The sequence below is a fragment of the Sarcophilus harrisii genome, chromosome 4 (assembly GCF_902635505.1).
Source record: "Sarcophilus harrisii chromosome 4, mSarHar1.11, whole genome shotgun sequence".
Classification (NCBI taxonomy): domain Eukaryota; kingdom Metazoa; phylum Chordata; class Mammalia; order Dasyuromorphia; family Dasyuridae; genus Sarcophilus; species Sarcophilus harrisii.
In genome coordinates, this window is record NC_045429.1 from 105,197,455 (window position 1) to 105,221,273 (window position 23,819).

Consider the following 23,819-nt stretch of genomic DNA (forward strand, 5'->3'; position numbering starts at 1 on the left):
ACAAAAAGATTAAAATAATGTTCTTCTTTACAGAAGTATTATGAAAACAACTAGACATATCTACCTGGGAGAGAGAGAGAGAGAGAGAGAGAGAGAGAGTGAGAGAGAGAATGAGAATACAGATGTATAGCTAATGTTTGTCTTATCCTACTACTGAGTAGATATATAATAGTGAATGAATAGTAACTTCTTTTGGGAATATTCTGAGATTTAAAGACAGACAGGAAGTAGCAAATAACAGCAAATCTACAATTTGTCTTTCATTTACGTTTCTTTGTAAATATCATAGTAAGTGCCTGTACTTTGACAAAAATATTAAAAAACTAAAAGTGTTTAGAGGCCAAAATGATGGCCTAGCTTCCACAATTTTTAAATTAAAAAGCATTGATCATTCCCAAAGAAATCACTTGGTGAATGCTTCCTTAGGAGATTATTAAAATAAACAATGATAGTTAAAGGAGAAAAATTGCCAGATATACTAGATATCCCCAACTCTTTATAACCCTTTTGGGGTTTCCTTGGTAAAGATGTTAAAGTGCTTTGTCATTTCCTTCTCCACCTCATTTTATAGATCCGGAAACTGAGGCAAACAGGGAAAAGTGACTTGCTCAAGGTCATAGAGCTGAGGCCAGATTTGAATTCTGGAAGATGAGTCTTCCTGATTCCAGGCCTTGATACTCTACCCACATCTACCTTCCCATAAGCATTGAATAAGCACTTGATATGTGACATATCTCTTCTAAGTTCTGGGAATACAAAGAAAGACAGAATACATTCCCTGCTCTCAAGAAGCTCATAATCTCATGAGGGAGACAAGAAGTAAACAAATATGTACAAATAAACTGCATATATAGACAGCATCTGAGTGATTATAAAGTGAGAAAAAGAAGTTTGTGGTGAGTGGTCTTAATTTTTTTCAGTAACATGAATATTCAGAACAAGGTTTGTAGCTGAGAGGATTTGTAGAAGGGGAACTATGAGAAGTTTAAAGAGGGAATAAAAGTTTGGAAGAGCTGTTGTGAAGAGTGGCATAGTGAGTTAATAAGGAAGGTATAAAAGAATTGCCTAATATTAATGAGAGCTCAGTTGAGCTGCGTAAGAAATTTGTAGCGAACATAATCAGAACATTTGAGTGATTGTTTTTCCACCTTCATTCAGCAGCATGTGTTTAGGAAGCAAAATGGTATGTGGTGGAAGTGATCCAAGAGTGACGTTTCACAGGGTACAATCTCTAATATGATAAGGGACAAGGGACTCAAGAGGACAGGGCAGAGTGGAGCTGGTTCGTCAGGGGTGTGTCAAGAGAGGGAAAGGAGAAGTGGTGAGAAATGAGGAATTGGAGGTCACAGAATTGATGAAGAGTAAGGTTTGATATAGGAAAGCAGAGAGACGAAAAGACAAGAAATTGTGATCAGATAAGGGAATTTCAGAGTTCTTGAACACAGAAGTACATTTGTAGCTGATAGCAACATCAAGAGTATGAACATCTTTGTGTATGGCTTTTACGTCAGAGTGGAAGAGTAGGTAATGGGAAGTAACTTGGTTGAGGAACTGGGTAGTTAGAGTATCTGAATGAGTGTTTTTATGTATATTGAATTCTAGTATGGAGAGAGGGTGATTGGAGATAAAAGATTGAGCCTAAGTACTGAATTCATTGTGAGAAGTAAGGTAATATCCTAGAGGTATGTTGATATCAGCTACCAGTATTTTGATTGGATGGAAGATCTGGAATCTATGAACTTCAAAAGAGGATAGGTTGTTGAATGATGGAAATGGAGAAACTGGAAATTGTGAGAGGGAGCTAGGGATATTCCAACTCTCCTATCTAAACCAGTGCAACAAATACTGGAAAGATTGGCCAAGGAGTCTGTTACTGGGGCCACGGTTTCGGTGATTGCCAGAAGATTAAAGAAGTGAAAAAATAAAGGATTTTAAGATTAAAGAAAGTTTATTGCCTATGAACGGTATTCTATAAGGCATAGTTAAGGAGTGAATGGACTTTGGTTGAGATTTCAGAGATGGAGGTTGAGAATAAAGAATTGAGTGGTAGAATACAGGAAATGGAGATTGGATGCTCACCTTCAGGATTTCAGAATTACGGTATTATGGGGCTTAAACAGGTATGAATATATTAATCAATAAGTGATACCCATTTCCAGAAAAAACTGGAGATTAAACGAGAGTCATTGCTGGCCAAGATGGAAGTCTTGCCCTTGCCTCTTGCTGTCTTCTTCTCTTCCCTTAGGGGACATATACAGCAGGAGTTGGAAGACATGGGTAAGATGTAATCTCACACCTTTCCCACGAGAGGCTGGAAGATCAGGAGGGTGCAGCGGGAGATGGAGGAGTAGAGGTCATGCTGGCACATGTGAAGTTGTGGCCAGGCCCTGTGTTACCTTTCCTCAACAGAGAGAGAGAGAGACAGACAGACACACAGACAGACACACAGACACAGACAGAGAGACAGAGATACACACACACACAGAGACAGAGACAGAGAGAGACATGCAGAAGATAGACAGACCAAGGGGGAGAGACAGACAGATAAATATAGATATGGATCATATATGTCCTCATCAAAATCCTATTCCTTATACCCCAATTCTATATGTCATATATGTGTATTCTAAGTATATTCCTTTCATCTGATGACACTCATTGTTTCAAAAGAGTTAAAAATCTCATATGATGTATATTACTGTAGAGGGTCACAGTCAGTGGGGAAACTCTGGGTAAAGTATAAGACCCTTCAGCCCAGAGGGAACCTGCTAACAATGTCTGGTTCAGCTCCCTATCTCCCCTAAGAGCTCTAAGCCTTCCTGAGAAGTCAGGGGGTAGTAACAACCTGTGTTGAGATTGAGGCAAAGGGATAGCAGGTGGAAGAGTAATATCAAGTGGCAAACTACATAGCAAGTTGTTTATGTGGTCTCATGTGAGCAGTGCTATTTTTGTTACATTATAAAAAGAGGAAAGTCCTTGAAATAAATGGACTCCATCTTTCCACTTTCCTCAGGAGTCCTGCCTCATCACTTCTCCACTAGAAAGGTATATCTTAATCACCCTGGGTGGAGGCTCTAAAAAGCAATGGTATGTTTTGTCACCACAACTTGGGGGCTCTAGAAAGCAGGACACAACATATTACAATATGAAATATGTGATTTGAGGTAGGAATTTTAAAAACTAAACAAGAGATAGAAGGAAAAGACTCACTTCAAGCCTTTGCCTTGACACTTAACCTTGGACAAATCATTTAATCTCAGTTTAATCATCTGTAAAATGAGTATCAACTTCTGGCCAAGATGATTCCCTGATTGAGAAGCAGACCACCCACTCCTGCATTCCTACTCCTACAAGTAACAGATTTCCTGAAAACTGGAGTATGATAATCAGAAATCAGTAGCCATAAGAAAATAAGAAATATTAGCACACAATTAAAAGACTGAAAAATGTGGAAGAAAATGTAAGATCTGATTTTCTTTAAAAAGAAAAAACCTGGAAAGCACCTTAAAAAGAGAGAATTTCAAAAATCATCAAACTCCATAAAAACCATGTCTTTCTTTTTTCAAAAAAATCTAGACATATTTCACGAAATCACAAATGAAAACTGCCTGCTGCTATTAAAAATAGAAGGTTAAAATAAAGATGAAAGAATCTACTGATCATACCTTGAAACATCAAAAGGACAATTCCCAGGAATGTTATGTGCAAAATTCTTAGTTCCCAGAATCCCAAAAGAAGTAGTTCATGTACTAAGAGCTTACAATAAAAATAACACAACATCTGATACTTTCTACTAAGAAATGGTAGATCTTCAAATACACTGTCCAAAATAGAAAAGAGAAAGGTATATAATCAAAAACAATTTACTCTGCAACATTGAGAATAATCCTACAACTAGAAAAATGAATCATTAATGGAATAGAGGACTTGCAGATATTTTTGATCAAAACTAAGTAGGACCTTTAAAATGCAAACACAAGAGACCAGAGAAAACTGGAAAGGCAAGTTTGAGTAAATGAAAGTATTATATGATGATGATATATTGCTAATTCTAATGGAGGAGAAAAATAAGTATGTCTCCATTCTAATATTTTAAAACATTATTGAATGACTTAAATAAAAATAATTAAGATACTGGAGGCAGATTTTTTTTCCTAAGGATTTGAAGAAGGGAAGGAAAAAGAAAAGTAAAAGGAAGAATACACTAGTGTCAAGGGATAAAGAGGATCAAATATGGTATTCTCATGATAAAAGTATATGAAAAGTGTATACAAGCATAAAAGAAGGAGTGGGGGGAAATGGGTATCAGATAAAACTCATTTATTTAAAATGCCAAAGAGAAAATTAAATTTATACTTAGAGAGCTTGAAATATAAATATATCAAACTTAACAAGGAAAAAAAAAAAGCAGGAAGTGGGTGAGGCAAGAGGGAGGATCATCCAAGAGAAAGAATACTCTCTTGAGAAAGAGATTAAAGGAATAAGAATAGGCAATGAGGAAACCAAATTATCACTCTTTGCTGATAATATGATGGTATACATAGAGAACCCCAGAGATTCTACTAAAAAGTTATTAGAAACAATCCACACCTTTAGCAAAGTTGCAGGATACAAAATAAACCCACAAAAGTCATCAGCATTTTTATTTATCACTAACAAAACCCAACAGTTAGAGTTACAAAGAGAAATTCCATTTAAAGTAACTACTGATTGTATAAAATATTTAGGAATCTATCTGCCAAGGGAAAATCAGAAACTTTATGAACAAAACTACAAAACACTTTCCACACAAATTAAGTCTGATCTAACCAACTGGAAAAATATTAAATGCTCTTGGATTGGGGGAGCAAATATAATAAAGATGACAATACTACCTAAACTAAAATACTTATTTAGTGCCTTGGGAAAGTTAGATGGCATAGTGAATAGAGTACTGGCCTTGAAGTTGAGCGGACCAGTCCGGCCTCAGACACTTAACACTTAACTAGCTGGGTGACCCTGTGCAAATCACTTAACTCCAATTACCTTGCAAAAGAAAAAATGCTTTTCATAGGCAAGATAATACAGAAATAAAAGTACTCAAGATTAGAAAAAGATAATTCCCAAATAAATAAATATAAATAAAGATGCCTTCCTTCAAGATTTCTTAGTTGAATTCCTAAACTGCTTTATTATTTTTCCTTTAAAACTTTAGGGTATTGTTATAGACACATAATGACTGTTGACTTTGCCTCTTTTCTTAGAGCTAAAATTATTTTTATAGTCTGCAGCTTAGCTATTAACATTGTTTTCTTTTTCCAGTCTGCCAGTTTTGGACACATAATTATTAGAATGAGTCTAATTTAAACTTTTCTCTAGTGCAAACTGAAAACTTGATAAGCCTTATACACAAACTTTTGTTTTTGTTTTAGAGTTTCTCTGATATTTTTTATAATTGTAGGGAATAATTTCTTTCCATATTTCTAAATGTATAAATAAGTTAAAATAAGAAACACATTAGGGTCCCTTGGCACATTTGGGAAGGTGATGTAGTTTTAGTTTATGGAAAACAGGCTATGAACACATTTTGAATTAGCTAGAATCTCTAAGTAGGAGTAGAGATCTTCTAGCCCAATGTTATTATATTATTTTAAAGACAGTTTGGGACTTAAAGATTGATACTGTTCTGCTGTGCTAAGCTTAACTTAAAAAAAAATTTCCACATACTTAGTAACTCTATATACAGACTGACAAACTATATGATAGAATGCAAAGATTGAGGCAGTTTAGGATTTTGGCATCTAAGTTACTACAGATTTAAACATGAGTTTGTAAATTGTTACTTATAGTTATTAATAATATCTTAATTGTTTTTCAAGAGACCTCTCTTTAAAGGGGATGTTTCTGGGAAAAAATAAAATTTAAATTCTATTATCAAGCACATTAATGGGGATAAATTATGAACATATATATTTATATGTATTACATATACACATACATATATATTATAAAGTATCTATTATGTATCTTGCAAACCAAATTATTATTTGAGAAATATGATACACAAATTTTCTCCTATTCCTGTTAATCCATTCTTTTATTTTTTTCAGATAAGGAATTTAGTAGAATTTCTTCTTCTACTTCCCTTTAATTTATTTTGTTTGTTGGCTTAACTTTGATTTTCTTTGCCTTTTTCTAGAAAAGATGTCTTTCCCTTACTTCATCATTTATCTTCCCTTTTTGCCTAGTTAGACTTTTATTCTCTGATTCATGACCCTCATACTTATTTAATCATTCTTTATTATCCTTGTTCTTCATGGAATTAAAACTTTTAAGATACCTATTTGAAATTCTCTCTTCTAAATTATTTCTGATATTTCCTTGTTGATATTTTCTCCTGCTACTTGCTCTTTTTTCACTCTTAGAAAAATACCAATTATTTCAGGTGATTCAGGTGAAGATATTGCCCTATTTTTAAGATTGTTTGAAGCTATGTTTGTGGTTATGCATTTCATTATTGACCTTTGCCTTCCACGTGGACTTTTTTTTCCCCCCATTTGCCTCAAAATCTATTCCTAGGTCCCTCCTCTTCCATTTATCTGGGTGTCAGGTGCCTAAAGGAACTGATTCCCTTTCCCTTGTGGTAGGATGAGTGGTTTCTCTAAGCACTATATTTCTAAAAATAATAATCTATTGTAAGGTTTTTGTTTCCCTTTCTAGAATAGCCCTATTATCTCATAGAAACATTCATGACTGGTATCTCTTCCATCACTCTTTTTGAAATACCATAGGAATTATTTTCTTTTCATTGTTAGCTTTTGACTTGATTAGGGTACATCATAAATTCCTCTGTCTTCTTCTTGCCTTTATATTCACCTTCCTGTTTGGTAATTTAGTCTCCCCCCCCCAAAAAAAGACCATTAATTGACCCATAGGTGGTGATATTTCAGGTCTTTTTTTCTGGTTCTGTTTCATTCTTGTATGCTCATGTATACATTGAGAAAGAAATTTCTAAATGACCTGTTATTTTGTTATTTATTGTCATGCTTAGTTACTTTTTTTTTTTTAACCTTTCTTGTTTTCTCTCTTGTATGAGATGTTTAAAAGGTCAATAAGTTCTTCAGGTCTAGCTTTCTTTGTAGGAAAGTTTCATATACTTCTCTTGAATTGAAAATGCCTATTTTTTTCATATTTGTAAGAGAGGTCGTTTTGGCTGTATCTTCAGCACCATTGTTCTTTGGAATACATAGTTCAGTTCTTTTCTGCAGTTTTTTCAGAGAACAGAATAGTGTTGTGTTATTTAGATTGCCTTTTCTTTATATTTGTAAACTTTTCTCCTGATTGTAGAATTTGTTGTTTATGCAGGTTTTTGTTTTCTTTTGTTTGTGGAGGTGATCTATGAACTCTTTCAGTTGGCACTTTATTTTCTATATACAGGTATTCTAGACAGTTTTCTTGTATTATTTCTTATATTGTCATGTTCAATTGTTTTGACTTATTATGTTCTTTTGGATGACTTTTAATCCTTGGTTTATATCTACACATACGGTTTTCAAGATCATTTTTATTTTGCTTGTATGGAGGTCATAATTTCTTTTAATATTATTGCTTTTGGTTCTCTTCTTCTAGATTATCTTTCATTTCCATGCATTTGCACAAAGTTTCCTGTCTTTTGTTTCTTAATAAAACTTGCTACCATAACTTCAAGTTTTTCTATTTTTGTTAATTATTTCTGCTGTGTAGGCCATAAATTCTACTCATACAATTTTTATTTCCCTTTTTAAATCATTCAGAAGCACTGTGCAATCATTGCATTTTCTCTTTAAAATACAGAGTCTTTTGGATCATCAGATGTTGAATCATTTCCCTGGGTTTTACAATGCTTAATTATAGATGCCTCATCCTTTCCCTATTAATGTCTTTCCTGTTAATTTATCTTGCTGTTGTTGTTGTTGTTATTGTTGTTTCAGTCATGTCTGACTCTTTGTAACCCTATTTGATGTTTTCTTGGCAGAGATACTGGAGTAGTTTCCCATTTCCTTTTCCAGTTCATTTTTTAGATTAGAAACTGAGACAAATAGGATTAAGTGATTTGCCCAGGGTCTCATGACTAGTAAGCATCTGAAACCAATCTGGTCTTCTGTACCACCTAACTTTATGTATACTCAAAGTTTTTCTGAGTTTTCTTCCTCCTTGATCTTTATGGTTTTTTTTTAAATAAAGGTTATACATATATATTCATTTTTTACATATTTCTATATGAGTCATTTTGGGAGAGAAAAATCAGAACAAAAGGGAAAAACTATAAGAAAGGAAAAAAAAACAAGAAGATAAAAGGTGAAAACAGTATGCTTCAATCAGTCTCCATAGTTCTCAAGCAAATGATATTTTCTATCCAAAGTTTATTGGAATTGCCTTGGATCACTGAATTGCTAAGAGCTAATTCTGTCATAGTTAATCACATAATCTTGTGGGATCTTGCTGTTACTGTGTACAACGTTCTTTGAGGAAAAAGAATTGGATGCCGGGTTTTTCCTTTCAAGCTTGATGGTGGTGTAATTCCACCATGTCCTGCCTCTATTCCCTCTGTTCCTCTGTTCTCTGGCCCAGCAACATAGAACTCTTATTTGCAACTGGAACAAATTTCTTTCTGGATTTTTGATCTTCACATGTGTATGTGTGTGAGGGGAGGGGTAGACATAGTGTAGAGTTGAATTCTATTATAAGCTTTGATACTTATTCCGCTCCTGTTCCTCTTCTTGTGCTTTTCTATAGAGCTCTGTGGTGGCACAGAATGCAGCCATACAGCTGTCACATCTGAAAAAATTTCTCCTGATCAAAGTTTGAATCTATATGTCATTAATGAAGAGAGAAAATGTCAAAATGTGGAGTTGAGTCATTTTGAAAGCCGAGGGGTATGCTTGAGTAGCCTAGCTGCAAGAGTTTGCTGAATGGTAAGGGAAAGAAGGACTTAGGGATTATTTGCCTTCTCTGTTTCATCAAGTTTTTATTCCTGTAGATCTTTCTCAGACGTTGAACAATTTGTGTAATACAGGCATTAATTATCTTTTAAAGTGTTTGACAGAATTTCCAAGTAAATCTGTATAAACTAAAACTTCTTTTCCTTTTCTAGTTCCTTTATAATTCAGTTTTCTTTTCTGCCCCAGTTTCCTTTTCTGTAAGATGAGAATCATAGAGCTGGAAAAATCATCAGTGTAACTATCCAGTCTAACATTCTCATTTGAAAATAAAGACTGACTTAAAGTCAAATATATATATATATATATATATATATATATATATATATATATATATATATAAAATGACAAATTAGCTCCAACTGACAGTGAATGCAGCTCAATGGTTACATGCACTGAATTTACAAGTAAGATTGTATTTGAGGCTTTTATTTAAAACATGATCTTCCACCAATCATAGTGGACTTATAATAAAGATAAGTCATTTATATTGTATCATCAAGCTATTTGCTACATTTGAATTTAAATATATAAAAGTTTATATTTCTGTGAAAAGTTGAAAACATCATACTTCCTATTAAATTACATCATTCAGTCTTCACAATGGAAATAACTCAAGAACATTTATAGGTATTTGAAATTTTCAATAATTTGAATTTATATTTTAGAAATTATAATGAATTTTTGATTTTGTTTGAATAAAATATAAGTTAAAAATTACATGTGTTGGGTTTTTTTAATGAAAATGATGAGATAAAAGGAAGGTAATAGACATTTATTAAGTACTTACTATATGCCCAACACTATGCTAAATGCTAGGTATATAAATACCAAAACAGCCCCTGCTCTCAAGGAATTTATATTCTAATGGAAGAAGAGGATATATAAAAGAACCTGAAATTCAGTAGTCAAGGCATGATTTTGGAGTCTAGAAAGTCAGAAACAGACTAGAAGGATAATAAAGACAGGCTGACAATTTTTTTTTAATGCTATTGTTGTTGGAAGACCATGACAACAGGGAGGTGATGCCTTGACATACAAGTGAATAAGATTTAAGTGAGAGAGAGAGAGAGCTATGCAAGGTCATCTGCCCCACTTGCCTGAAAAACAATAGGTCTCAATCCAAGTCCCATTTGGTCATTGTTTGTGCTCTGATTGGCTCACAGTAAATGTAAATAGCAATTCATTATGTTTTGGCTACAAATCCTGAGGATATTCCCTTACCAGTTTGATTTTTTTTTTTTTTTTTTTTTTTGACTAGGTAAAAGAGGCCATTTTCTGCTTGGTTTCTTCCTTAGACTTAATCACTGAATGGACTATTGCCTCAGTCAAACTGAGACCTATTAAAGACAGCTATAATGTGTTAGAAGGATATATAAGAATAGAAAGATTTACTTAGTAGCAACACAATTGCTCAGATCACAAATTTCAAAACTTATAAATCAGAACAAGTTTAATGTAAAAAAAAAAAAGAGAGAGAGAGTTGAGGCCATTTCTAAATCCTCCATTTTTAGCTTCAAGATAGGATGCTCATTTATTTTTGTTTTTCCTGCTTGTAGCCAGTAGGTATTTCTGTGGAAGATTTTCTTTCTAACAAGAGTTAGCCCTGATTTCTTGCATGTCAGTTTACTTCCAGCTGTAAGGCTTGACTTGAAGCAGAGCCTTTTCTTTGGACTCTATCCCCTTTTGACTCTAAAGACTGCCTCAAGTTTTGAATGAACAAATAAAATATTTAGTAAGCACTTAGTCAGGTGGTACAATATGGAATAGAGTTTATGAAGAGATAAAATAGGCACCAGGAATAGTAAATGTGAAATAGTTTTGGGAGAGCAATAAATTGGGGGATGAGGGGGAGGAAGTATAAAAATAATATAATAAAGATTCAGTTTGCAATATAGAGCAACCATGACAAGATATCCATCACATATTACAAAGGAATGCTATTTATTATGTGAATTAAAAAGGAGTTAGCAAAGAAGGAGGTTTTTAACAATTAATAAGGGGAAAGAAACTCACAGTTAACCATGAGGAATAAGCCATGAGGCATTAAAGAGAATACATTGTGAGGTGGGAGTATGCCATTGACTGACAGGCTAAATTCACAGAGGAGTTTAACAGAGTAACCCACAAGGGGTCCACACAAAGATGTAACCCACTGATTGGCTGACTAATCCTACAAGAGATTTGGTGAAGATCTATAGGGTAAATATCACCTGGAAGTTTGACATCATAACTTGGCTTTCTGATTGTATAAAGGTGGGACTTCTGGAGACTTGACCTGAGATGGAATTATAATGGAAAGTCCACTTGTATGAAAAGTCCTTATTAAAAACAAAATCATAATGAGGTGATCCCATTCTGCCCTTCATCCTTGTTCCAAGGCTACTATAATCCTATTAGTGCTGCTGTGCTAAGGCTCTTCTAGCATTCTAGGATCTCTTTATTTTTTAAAGAAATCTTTTGGAAAAGTGGGTTGGGGGTCATCCCTAAACAGAGAGAGGTTTAGGAGGCCAACACTGAAATTTTATTTTATTTATTTATTTATTTATTTATTTATTTTTATTTAATAGCCTTTTATTTACAGGATATATACGTGGGTAACTTTACAGCATTAACAATTGCCAAACCTCTTAACACTGAAATTTTAGAGCCCAAATTTATAAGCCTTTCTTAAATCATGTCCAGAAACTGGGAGTGAAACACAGTGGCCTGTGGAGTATTATAGAAGTCAAAGTGTGATGATACTATAAAGGTACAAAGTTAGTTTTTAGGTCACAATAGTGGGAATTGGCAGAGGATCAGTTTGCTTCATACAGGGGGTTCAGTCAGACAGACACTGTTGGTATCCATTGACCTTACTAAGCAGTAAATTGATGAGGTCTCAGGTAGCTAGGTGGGTGTCAGCAGAGAAAGCCTGAAGTACTTATACTCCCTGGGCCAACCAGGAAAGGCACTGATAGGAGTCCCACCCCAGGGGTCTTTAGAAATTTCACTTTTGCCTATCTAATCCGAAAGCCAAGTTATGATGTCAAATCCCTGAAATCATATTTCCCCTATAAAAGATCTGCTCATGATGAAGATCTTCCCAAAATCCCTTTGGCATCTTGGTTCATAGTGTCTTCTCATCCCTTCTCCCTTGTTTATTTCATGTCTTTCTTCTTCTTGTAGCTAACTTATTAGGATGCTAAAACTCCTCGATGGATTTAGCCTGCCAATCAATGGCAAATTCCCAACTCATGGCATATTTCCTTTAATGGCTTTTTAGTTCTAGTTAATTATGAGTCCCACTAGGGAATTTATCTTTGTCTTTGTTAATTGTTAAAACCTCTTTCCTTGCCAACTCTTGTGTGTTAATTCATATAATAAATAGTACTCCTTTGTACCTATGATAGATGTCTTATCATGGTTGCCCCCTGTTCAAAACTGAATTTCCATTATTCTATTTTTATATAATATTATTTTTACAATTTATTGCTCTCCGTTTCATATTTACCACTCCTGATGATAATTGTACTTCTTCATTTAGACTTGGAATCAGAAAGGTTTTGTTGTCTAGTCATTTAGTCATGTTTGTCTCTGTTTTCTTGGCAAAGATATTGGGGCGGATTTGTCGACAATTCCTTCTCCACTGGGATTAAGGCACAAAGAGGTTGTGACTTGCCCATGGTCACAGAGATAGTAAGTTTCTGAGGTAAGATTTGAACTCAGGTCTTCCTGACTCCAGATCTAGCCGTCTATTCACTGAGCCATCTATCTGGAATCAGGAAAACTTGAGTTGTCATTTATCTCCATTATAGACAATGCCTGGTCTTTGTTTTAGATAGATGCTACTTAATGTTTTAAGAAAAATTCTATTTATTACCATTTCTAACCAGTGGTTTTTTTTAAGCAAGAATACATTTTATGTTTTGTGAAAAGCTGTTCTCTGCATGTATTGAAATTATATATATATATATATATATATGTATGTATATCTATCTATATATTATTGATATACTCATTTACCTGGTTTTCCTAATACTGAATCAGCCCTGCATACCTGATATAAACCTAGACCATATAATATATAATCTTTATGATAGATTACTATATTCTTCTTGTTTTTATTTAAAATATTTGCATCAGTATTCATTAGTAAAATGGGTTTATAGTTTTGTAATCTGTTTTTGCTATCCCTGATTTAGATCTTAAGATCATATTTGTGTTGTAGAGGGAATTTAGTAGAAATTGTTTTTTATCTATTTTCAAAGCAATTTATTTGATATTTTAATTAATTGTTCTTGAATCTTAAAATTCTTTTGTGAATTAATTTTGGTTTGGTTTTTGTATGTTTTGGAGGGGGAGAACATATGTGGCTTGCTCAATTTGTCTTTCTAAGATAGATCTTATAAGTATTCTGTTTATTCCTCTTCTGTTAATCTTCTGTTAACTTATTTGCTTGCAAATAATGTTTTCTTTTCATAAATATTCATCAATTTTATTTAGTATGTCAATTTTATTGGCATATACTTGGGAAAGATAGCTCATCATAATTGTTCTTATTTTATCTCTTGGTTGTAAATACATCATTTTCAATTTTGCCACTGACAATTTGATCTTGTTTTTCTTAATAAGCTAATAGCTTATTTAATTGCTTGTTTTTAAAAAAATAGCTCCTCACTATACTTATTAGCTCAATGGTATTTTCTTTTGTTGTTATTTTCAATTTTATTCATTATAGAAATTCAGGATTTCTGTTTCAGTGGTTAATTGGGAGGTTTAAATTTTGTTTACTAGGGCAGAGGGAGATTGTTGTTACATGCTCAATTTGTTGATCTTCTCTTTCTTTCTTTTAATCTATACTTAAAAGGCCTTTTATACATTTTATACATTATAGTCAGAAAATATATATTTAATATTTTTGCTTTTCTTTATTTGTGAGATTTTTATGTTGTAATACAGGGCAGTTTAGATACTATGCAATCTGTGAAATAGGTATACTCCTTTCTGTTCCTATTTAGTGTTCTCCAGTGATCTAACTAATCTGACATTTCCAAAATTCTGTCCACCTTCTTAACTTTTTTATGGTTTTTTAATAGTTAGATTTATCTAGGTCTAAGAGAGATAAACTGAGGTTCCTCACTATTAAAGTTTTACTGTTCTCATTTAACTTTTCCTTTTACCTGCTGCCACACTGTTGCTATACTTCATTTCCAGCCAGCTCCAATTCCAGTGTCCACAGATCTCTTTGTCCATCTCCCATAATTGTTCCTGATAAAGCAACAACAACAACAAAAAAGTCATAGTGAATCATTTTTCTAGCCCAGAGAAGAAACCAATATGATGTAAGAACTAGAAATTGCCTATTTCAGTAGATCTGTTAAAGAAACAAAGGCTTTTTTAGCCTCCCAATAAAATACTAAATTAGAGCTGGGGTTGAGGAAAGATTGAATAAAATAAAAATATCTTCGGTTTGAAGTACTGCTATGACCAAGAACAATTAAACTTCATTTATATAGCCCTAAAGAAAAGAAATGGTAGCAATGAGTAGAAGATACTATGAAATATATAAGGTTGAAAATAAGGGAAATGGTTTAACAATTTTAAGCAAATTTTACCTCATAGATAGTGCTGAAATATGGAAGGATGACATCCATATGTACAATAGGTCACTATAAAGGTGTTTCTTATTCAAAAAGGAATAGTAAAAAATAAAAATTTCATTTTTGAGCAAATTTACAAACTAAAGAGAAGGGTTCAATGGAATAAAGTTGGTTGGAAGTCATAGATAAAGAAACAGAACTGATACTACCTTCTGAGTATGATATAGAAAATCAGGACTAAAGGAAGGTGATTAAGAGTTTTCAAAGCAGGTCACCAACTTGTTGTAGAAGCATGGCATATATTGATATGGAATTTAAATTACCTCTCACAAAGTATTTCTCACATTCTTCTGTCATTCTTTATTCAAAAGGCCACCATTGTAGTTCAAGTAGTTCCTCTTGTTTGGAGTATTTCAGTAGTTTGCTGATCTATATTCCAATTTTTTTTCTCCACACAGCAACCAAACAAATTTTCCCAAAATACAAATCTAACCATTTCATTCCCTAATGAATTAGGGATTGCAGTGATTAACCAGTGAAAGAACTCAATAATTTCTTTTTACTTTTAAGTAAAAGTCAGGAGTAAATAATTATAAATTCCCTTATCTAAAGCTCTTCATAACCTGCCTTTCTAGGCTTATTACTTGTTTCACATATACTACAGTCCAGCCAAATTGACTATTGTACTATTTATCATAAATACTATTCCCATGTGTCCATATATTTGTACTCAGCCTTCTATGCCTGAAACTCCTTGCTTCCTCACATTCACTTCTTAGAATGTCTAGCTTTCTTTAACACTCAGTTTACATGACACATTTTATATGAAGCTTTGCCTGATCCTCCCTTCCCCCAACCCCCAGCTATATGGCTCTTTTATTTCATCTCCATTTCCTATACAGGAATGCCTCATTTCATTGTGCTTCACAGATATTGCTGGGTTTGCCTTTGTTTTTTACGGAATTGAAGGTTTGTGACAATGCTGCAGTGAGCAAGTCTGTCAGCATCATTTTTTTAACTGCATGTATTCACATTGTGTCTTTGTGTTATATCTTTCTAATCATAATATTTCATACCTTTTCATTATCATTATGGTGATCTGTAGCCAGTGATCTTTGATGTTACTATAGTAATTGTTTCGGGATACTACAAATCATGTCCATATAACATGGTGAACTTAATAAAAGCTGTGTGTTCTGACTGCTCCACCTGCCAGCCATTCCCATCTCTCCCCCTCTCCTCCAGACACAGAAATGTAGAAATTAGGCCAATAAATGACCATACAATAACTTCAACATGTTCATATTAAAGAGTCAATCCATGCAGCAAACTTCATTGTCTTATTTTAAGAAATTGCCATAGCCAATCCTAAACCTTCAGCACCTTGATTAATTAGCAGCCATCAACATCCAGGAAAGATCCTCTACCAACAAAAAGATTATTACTCACTGAAGGCTCATTTGATGGTTAGAATAAAGTATTTTTTAATAATCATTGGTTTTTTTTAATTAATTTTTTTATTTTAATAGTATATTTTTTCCAATTACATGTAAAGATGTTTTTCAACTTTCATTTTTGTAAGATTTTGAGTTCCAAATTTTTTTCTCTCTCTTTCCCTTCCTACTTTCCTCACCTCCTCCCTCCCAACAACAATAAACATATATGGATATATATTTAAACACATATTCTTATAAGTAAGCATATATAGATTATACATGTACATTTGTTTTTTTAACATATTTCCATATGAGTTATATTGAGAAAGAAAAATCAGAACAAAAGGGAAAAATCACAAGAAAGTAAAAAAAAAATAAAACCAAAGGAAAAAAAGACATATGCTTCTAAACACATTCAGTCTCCATAGTTCTCTAGATGCAGGGGGCATTTTCCATCCAAAGTTGTGTTGATTTTTTTTTTTTTAGAGACATAATACTGGGGCAGCTAAATGGAGCAGTGAATAGACTACCAGTCCTGAAGTCAGGAGGACCTGAGTTCAAATTTGGCCTCAGACACTTAACACTTCCTAGCTGTGTGACCCTACCTAGGCAAGTCACTTAATCCCAATTGCCTGGGGTGGGGATGAAGATATGATACCAATACACACTTGATAGACTATAGTTAGTATAATGTAAACACAATTTTTATATGCTCTGGCTAACCAAAAATCTCATGTGACTTGCATTGTTGCAATATTTCTTTGATGTATGGTCTGAAACCAAACCCACAATATCTCAGAGGTATTATACCTTTAAACATACATACATATATGTGTGTATATAGATGTATAGGGCCACAGATAATGGGGAACCCTGGGCAAGTTATAAGACCCGTTAGTCCAGTAAAAGGAACCTTACTGACAGTGCCTGATTTGGCTCCCCATCCTTCCCTAAGGGCTCTCAGCCTTCCTGAGAAGTCAGGGGGCATGACAACCTGTGTTGTAATTAAAGCATAGTTACACCAAGTGGCAAAGAGACATCTACACATAATAGCAAGTTGTTTATGTGGCCCCACATGTGTAGCATATAATTAGCACATGTACAGTGTGCTATAGTTATATAAGGGTATTAGGGTATATAAGGCTGAAAAAATTTGGAATAAACAAACTCCATATTTGACCATATACATGAGTCTTGCCTCTTCACTCCTCTGCTAAGATCAAGGACTTGGTCTGGTACCAAGATCCTACAGTGAGCTAGTCTAGACATTACATGTAGATGTACATATACCTACTAAATATATACATTTAGGTATGTTATATATGTATATATAGAGATATATGTCTATGTAGAGTGAGATATACAAACAAACACATGTTTTCTCCCCAACCCCAATGGATTGTAAATTTCTTATATAGGAACTGTTTAATTTTTTTAGATTTAGATTTTAATAAAGGATTATGTCCACACTCTGAATTTCCCACATATTCTTTCTCTTCTTCCAACCTAGAGAAGTATTCCTTCTAAAAAAGAATTTTTCAAAAGAAAAAGGAAAAAAGAAAAGAAGCAATTCTGCAAAATCTATATTTAATATATATTTTAAAAACCTAATGTTACCAGTATTCTTCTCTTATCTCTTTTTGGGAACCAAGCTTGTTCTTTTATAATTTTGCATTATTCATTTTTTTAAACCATTCTATGGTTTTTCTTTCCATTTCTATTGTTACAGTCATTGTCTATATTGTTTGCCAAGCTTTGCTTACTTCATTTGATTTATTTTGTGAAAGTTGCTCATTTATATTTTTGTAGTCATTGTGAATATAGTTTTCTTGGCTTTCCTTGCTTCATTGTGCCTAGCATATTGCCTGGAACATAGTGGGAACTTGATATAATGCCTGTTGATTAATAAACCATCTCCCAGAACTCTCTCTCTCTCTCTGCAAAACAAAAACAGAACAGCTATTAATTTCTTGACTTTCCTTAATGGCATTTTCATCCTTCGAGTTTTAGAAGTAACAAAGAATTGTTATTCTGAATTCTGATTCTGACCAGCAAACAGGGAAAGATTACCAAAGTCAAAATGAAGGAGCCTTGGAGAAAAGTGTTTACTCCACTTTTGAATTTGTTATAGAGAATGAGAGGAAATCTAGGCAAAATCTGACATGTAGAATTTGGGAAAATAACATTCAAAGAAAAGAAATATTTAATCCCATGGATTGCAATTCTTCAAGAGAAATGAAGAGAGAGAGCTAACTAAAGACATCAATCAGTATGGTACAGAGGACATTTATCCACCAATTTATATTTGCAAAAGACATATAGAGAAAGTAGAAGCATAACAGAGAAGGATAAATATATAATCATAAAATTGCTCACTAAGAATATTGTCAGTACTGCTGAAGCTCATTGTGAGTTGAGTCAGACAGGAATGGCTAAGGATAGCAAAAAAGTCTTGGGTTTTGTTTTGTTTGTTTTTAGCTTTCTCCCAATGTGTGGAGAGCCTCTATTTGATGTGATCAGAAAGATGGTAACAAAAAAGACAGAAAACAAAATTGCTTAGCTTTGCTTTAGCTTTTATTTACTCTATAAACAGATGATAAACTTTTTACCTAAAAAGTGGTTAAAATCCAAAATAAGTAGAAAGATAGGTAAGAGAATATTTAGCTACCTTTAATGATTTGAAGTCATCAAGTCATCATATTCCAGGATAACTGAACAAACCAGAAGGAATAATTATTAAAACCATATCTTTGAATAATCATGGAGAATAGAAAAGATGCCACAGCACTAGAAAGGGATAAATAGTAATAATAACCAACTTTATATAGCATTTAAAGTCTTGCAAAAGGTTTTACATATATTATCTTGAGCTTCAAACTAATTCATACTGATACTATGAAGTATATAAATTACACACATTATCTCAATTTTACACATGAGGAAATTGCAACTTATAGACAGTAAATGAATTCTTCATGGTCACATAGATAACAAATATCATAGGCAAATTTTGAGTCACTTCCCTTTAATACTTGCTCTAGCAGTCCATCCATGACACCAAGTTGCCTCCCAAATGTGGTCATAAATTTCAAAAATAGAATAGCATATTTGAACTCTAGGCCAGTGAACTTAACTTTTAAAAATGGCAAAATTCTAAAATGCAATTTTTATTTTTTAAAATTAATTTTTTAAACACATTGCTTTATGAATCATGTTGAGGGAAAAAAAATCAGATCAAAAGGGAAAAATCATGAGAGAGATTAAAAAAAACGGAAAAAAAAGAAATGAACATAGCATGTGTACATTTACATTCAGTCTTTTTAGTTCTCTTTCTGGATGCAGATGGCATTTTCTGTCCAAAGTCTATTGGGATTGCCTTGGATCACTGAATCACTGAGAAGAACCAAGTCTTTCATAATTGATCATCGCACATTCTTGATGTTACTGTATACAATGCATTTCTGGTTCTGCTTGTTTCACTCAGCATCAGTTCATGTAAATCTTTTCAGGCCTTTCTAAAGTCATCTTGTGCATCATAAAATGTTGTTTTTAAATGATTAATCAACAACTAGAAAAAGAAGTGATTACAGATAGCATAATTTAAGGGAGAATTAGTTAAGCTAGACTAAACTCATTTCCCCTTTTTTTTTTTGATAGGGTTATAGAAGGTCAAGAGCATGATATAGGTAGTTTATAGCATAAACTATTTTGACAAAATCTCTCATGCTATACTTACCATCAACAAGCATTTATTAAGCACTTAACATTTACTGTATTTAATATAGGCTGGGATAGTTTTTTATTTGTTTTCCTAAAGGACAAAGAAATCATTCTGAAAAGACTAAAGTCCATGGACATGGTTTTCTGATACTTTGAGTTAGATCTAGCATAGAACAAGGCTGGAAATTCAAAGTAAAAATAAAACAGTCCCTGTGTTCAGGAAGTTTATGTGCTAATGAGGATGACCACATGGACATGTATCGATATATATACTAGTTACAAAGTAGATACAAATTAACCTAAAGAAAAAAATTGTTGCTCGTACTTGATCTGAGTCTTGAAGGAAGCTAAAGATTTTAAGAAGCGCGGCTGAAAAGAATATCCTAGGCATGGACTGTTGATACAAAAGCATGGAGGTGAGAGATGGAGTATCATGTGTGAGAAATAATAAGTAGGCTAGTGGGGTTGGACCACGGGGCGGCTGGGTGACACAGTGAATAGACTACTGGATCTGGAATCAGGAAAACTAGTCTTCCTGAGAACAAATCCAGTCTCAGACATACTTACTAGCTATGTGATCCTGGACAAACCACTTAACTCTCTCAGTTTCCTCATCTGTAAAATAAGCTGGAGAAGGAAATGGTGAAACAATCCAGTATCTTTGCCAAGAAAACCCTAAATATGGTGATGAACAGTTAAAATGTGACTGAAAACAACTGAACAACAAAAGTGGTAGGCCGTAGAGTGAATGAATGGAGGGGAATAATATAGAAGAATAGAGAAATAGAAAGAACTCAGGTTTTGAAGAACTTTAAATCTTGAATGGAGTTTATATTTGATACTGCAGGTAATCGGTAAAACTGAGCAAGGACTTGACATAGTCAGATGTGTACTTTAGGAAAATCATTTTGATAACTTTGTGGAAAATTTTGGGGATAGAGAAAGACTTAAGAAAGATTAATTAGCCTTTAGGAATAGTCCAGGGAATAGATAATAATGACTGGAACTAGGGAAATTAGTGAAGAAAGAAAGAAAGGGGGGGGGGGGAAGGAAGGGAGAGACCAAGAAAGAAAGAGAGAGAGAGAGAAAGAAAAAGGAAGGAAGGAGGTATTAGTCAGAAGACAGACTTTAAGTATTTAAGACTTTAAAAGAGGGCACAGAGAAAAAGAGAAAGATAAGTATAAGACAGTAAGATGGAAGGAATTATAAAGTGATTGGTTATATCTGAATTAGAATGAAATTAACTCATCTCTAAAACAGAAGATCACAGAATGGGTTAAAAACTGGAATCTGACAGTATGTTATTTAAAAGAATCATGCTTGAAACAGAAGAATACATATAGAGTTAAAATAAGAAATGGAACAACATCTATTACACTTTAGATGAAATGAAAAAGACAGGAATAGCAAGAAAGATCCTTCATTTTTCTAAAAGATATCACAAATGATGAATTAATATCAGTACTAAATATATATGCATCAAGTATCATATCATTTAAATTGTTAGAGTTAAGTGATTTATAGGAAGAAATATACCACAAAACTATAATAGTTGGAGCTGTTAGTTTATCCCTTTCTGACTTAAATAAATTAAATTTTAAAAAATAAACAAGAAAGAAGATAGGCCCTGAATTGAAATTTTAGGAAAGTTAGATATGAAATACTTTGGAAAATACTGAATGTGAATAAAGAAGTATATCTATTTTTAAGATTTGTATGGCGCCTTCACAAAACTTGACCATATATTAAAACAAAGAAATCTCACAGACAAATGCAGAAAGATTAAGTGAATATTTTATTGATTGTAATATAGTAAAATTACATTCAATAAAAGGCCTTTGAGGTAAAAGTTAAAAATTAATTGGAAAATAAAATTTAATCCTGTGGAATGTATTAAAGATCATTGATCAAAGAATACATTATAGAAACAATAATTTTCTTAAAGATAGTGACAACCATGAGACAACATATGAAATTTTGTGGATTACAGTCAAAACAATAATTAGAGAAAAATATATTTCTTAAATCATCAATAAAAGAAAAAAATAGGTCAATGAATTGAGCATGAGAGAGAGAAGGAGGAGAAGAGGAAGAGGAAGAAGAGGAGGAGAAAGAGAAAAGAAGGGAAGGAGGAGGAGGAAAACAAAGAAGAGGAGGAAGGGAAGGAGTAAGACAGAGAGAGGGAGAGGGGGGAGAGAGAGAGGAAGAAAAGAAAGTTAACAAATTAAAAACCAAAATAAAGAGTAAAAGGAGAGGTTAACAAAATTGAAAGCAAAAATAAATCTTAGGGGGCAGCTAAGTGGTATAGTGGTTAGAGCACCAGCCCTGAAATCAGAAGGACCTGAGTTCAAATCTGGCCTCAGAAACTTAATACCTCCTAGCTGTGTGACCCTGGACAAGTCACTTAACCCCAATTGCCTCAGCAAAAAAAAAGAATAAATTTTAAAACATTGAATTAATAAGTAAAACCAGATGCTTTGGGGGAAAAAACAATAAAATGGGGAAGCTATTACATAATTTGATTAAGAAAAAGGAAGAAACCCAAATTATCAATATAAAAAAATGAAAAAGGAAAGTCACAATCAATGAAAAAAAATAAAAACAATTATTTGGAACTCTTTTGCCCAACTATATATAAATGAAATGCAGACGAATTGAAAAGGATTAATACTTACAAAAATATAAATTATACAGATTAACAGGAAATTGAGAATTTAACATCATAGTAGAAAAAGAAATCAAACAACAAATGAACTTCCCAAATAAAAAATCCTAGGCCAAATGGATTTAAAAAGGAATTCCATCAAATGTCTAAAGAATAACAAATTTTAATACTGTATAAACTATTTAAAATAATAAAGGAGTCCTATCACATTCCTTCTGGGATACAAATATGGTCTCTTAATACCTAAACCAGGAAGAGCAGAAAAGGAAAATTTTATATCAATTTCTGTAGTGAATATCAATGCAAAATTTTTAAATAAAATGTTAGCAAGGAGGCCACAACAATACATCAGAAGATCATACATTAGGTCTAGACTGAATTTATATAAGGAATACAGGGCCAGTTCAATAATTAGAAAGCTATAAACATAAAACCAACAAAAACATGATTATATCAATATGTGCAGAAAAAGCTTATCACAAAATACAAAAACCAAGAACAATTTAGAAGCTTTTCCAGTAGGATCAAGGGTGAAACAAGTTAGGCCTATTAGCACCATTAATATTTATTATATATTATACTAGGAGGTCAGGCTATAGCAACAAAATAAGGAAAAGAAATTGGAGGAATAATTATAGGCAACAAGCTAACAAAACTATCACTTTTGGGGTAGGATGTGTACTTAGAGAACTCAGAGAGTCAACCAAAACAACTAACAACTTCACAAGGTTGTTAGAAATAAAATAAATTAATAGAAATCAGCATTCCTGTATTTTATCTGCAAAATCCAGCAAGAAGAGATTGAAAGGGAAATTCCATTAAAAATAACTAAACAATATAAAATACTTGGGATTCTACCTGCCAAAATATACATAGAAACTATATAAACACAGTTACAAAACATTCTTCATACAAATAAATACAAATATAAATAAATGGAGAAATATTAATTGCTTCTGAGAAGGCCAAGCTCATGTAACTATAATGATGGATTCAAAGTACAAATTGCAGCATATATTTTTCTCTTAATTTAATTTTTTAAAAATAATATTAATGTTAGAATTTCTTTTGTATGACTATACATATTTGTATAGTCATACATAGGTTTATATTTCTTGCCTTCTTAGTATATGGGCAAGGGTGAAAGAGTAAGCAGATAATTCAGAATTTAAAATAGAATAAAATTGAATTTTAAATAAAGAAAATCAGGGGAAAGTAAAATTATAATCTTTCTGCAATGAGGGCTCAATTGAGATTAAGTAACAAATACATAGTGAAACTGGACATTATGCTCCTCCCCCCAGCACTATGTGGCTGTTATAAGTAAATGATATTATGTATAACCTAAAGTTAGGGTTTTGTGGGTCTTTGTTTTTTACTAAGTATGAGTGATATATATGTGAGTTGAAAAATTAACTTGAAAATAATATTTTATCAGAAAAATTTTGAGTCAATGCGA

The 23,819-nt window shown here is 32.9% G+C and overlaps 1 protein-coding gene and 1 long non-coding RNA gene across 7 annotated transcripts in view; one reads left to right on the plus strand and one right to left on the minus strand.

Annotated features, from left to right (window-relative positions):
- Positions 1-23,819, plus strand: part of SYT14 (synaptotagmin 14) — a 260,052-nt gene that overhangs the window by 197,410 nt on the left and 38,823 nt on the right. The window lies entirely within an intron of this gene.
- LOC116419105 overlaps positions 1-23,819 on the minus strand; it is a 114,648-nt gene that overhangs the window by 59,700 nt on the left and 31,129 nt on the right. Inside the window, exon 2 of the long non-coding RNA XR_004229363.1 lies at positions 14,120-14,207. This is a non-coding gene — a long non-coding RNA (uncharacterized LOC116419105). The remainder of the gene's footprint in view (positions 1-14,119; positions 14,208-23,819) is intronic.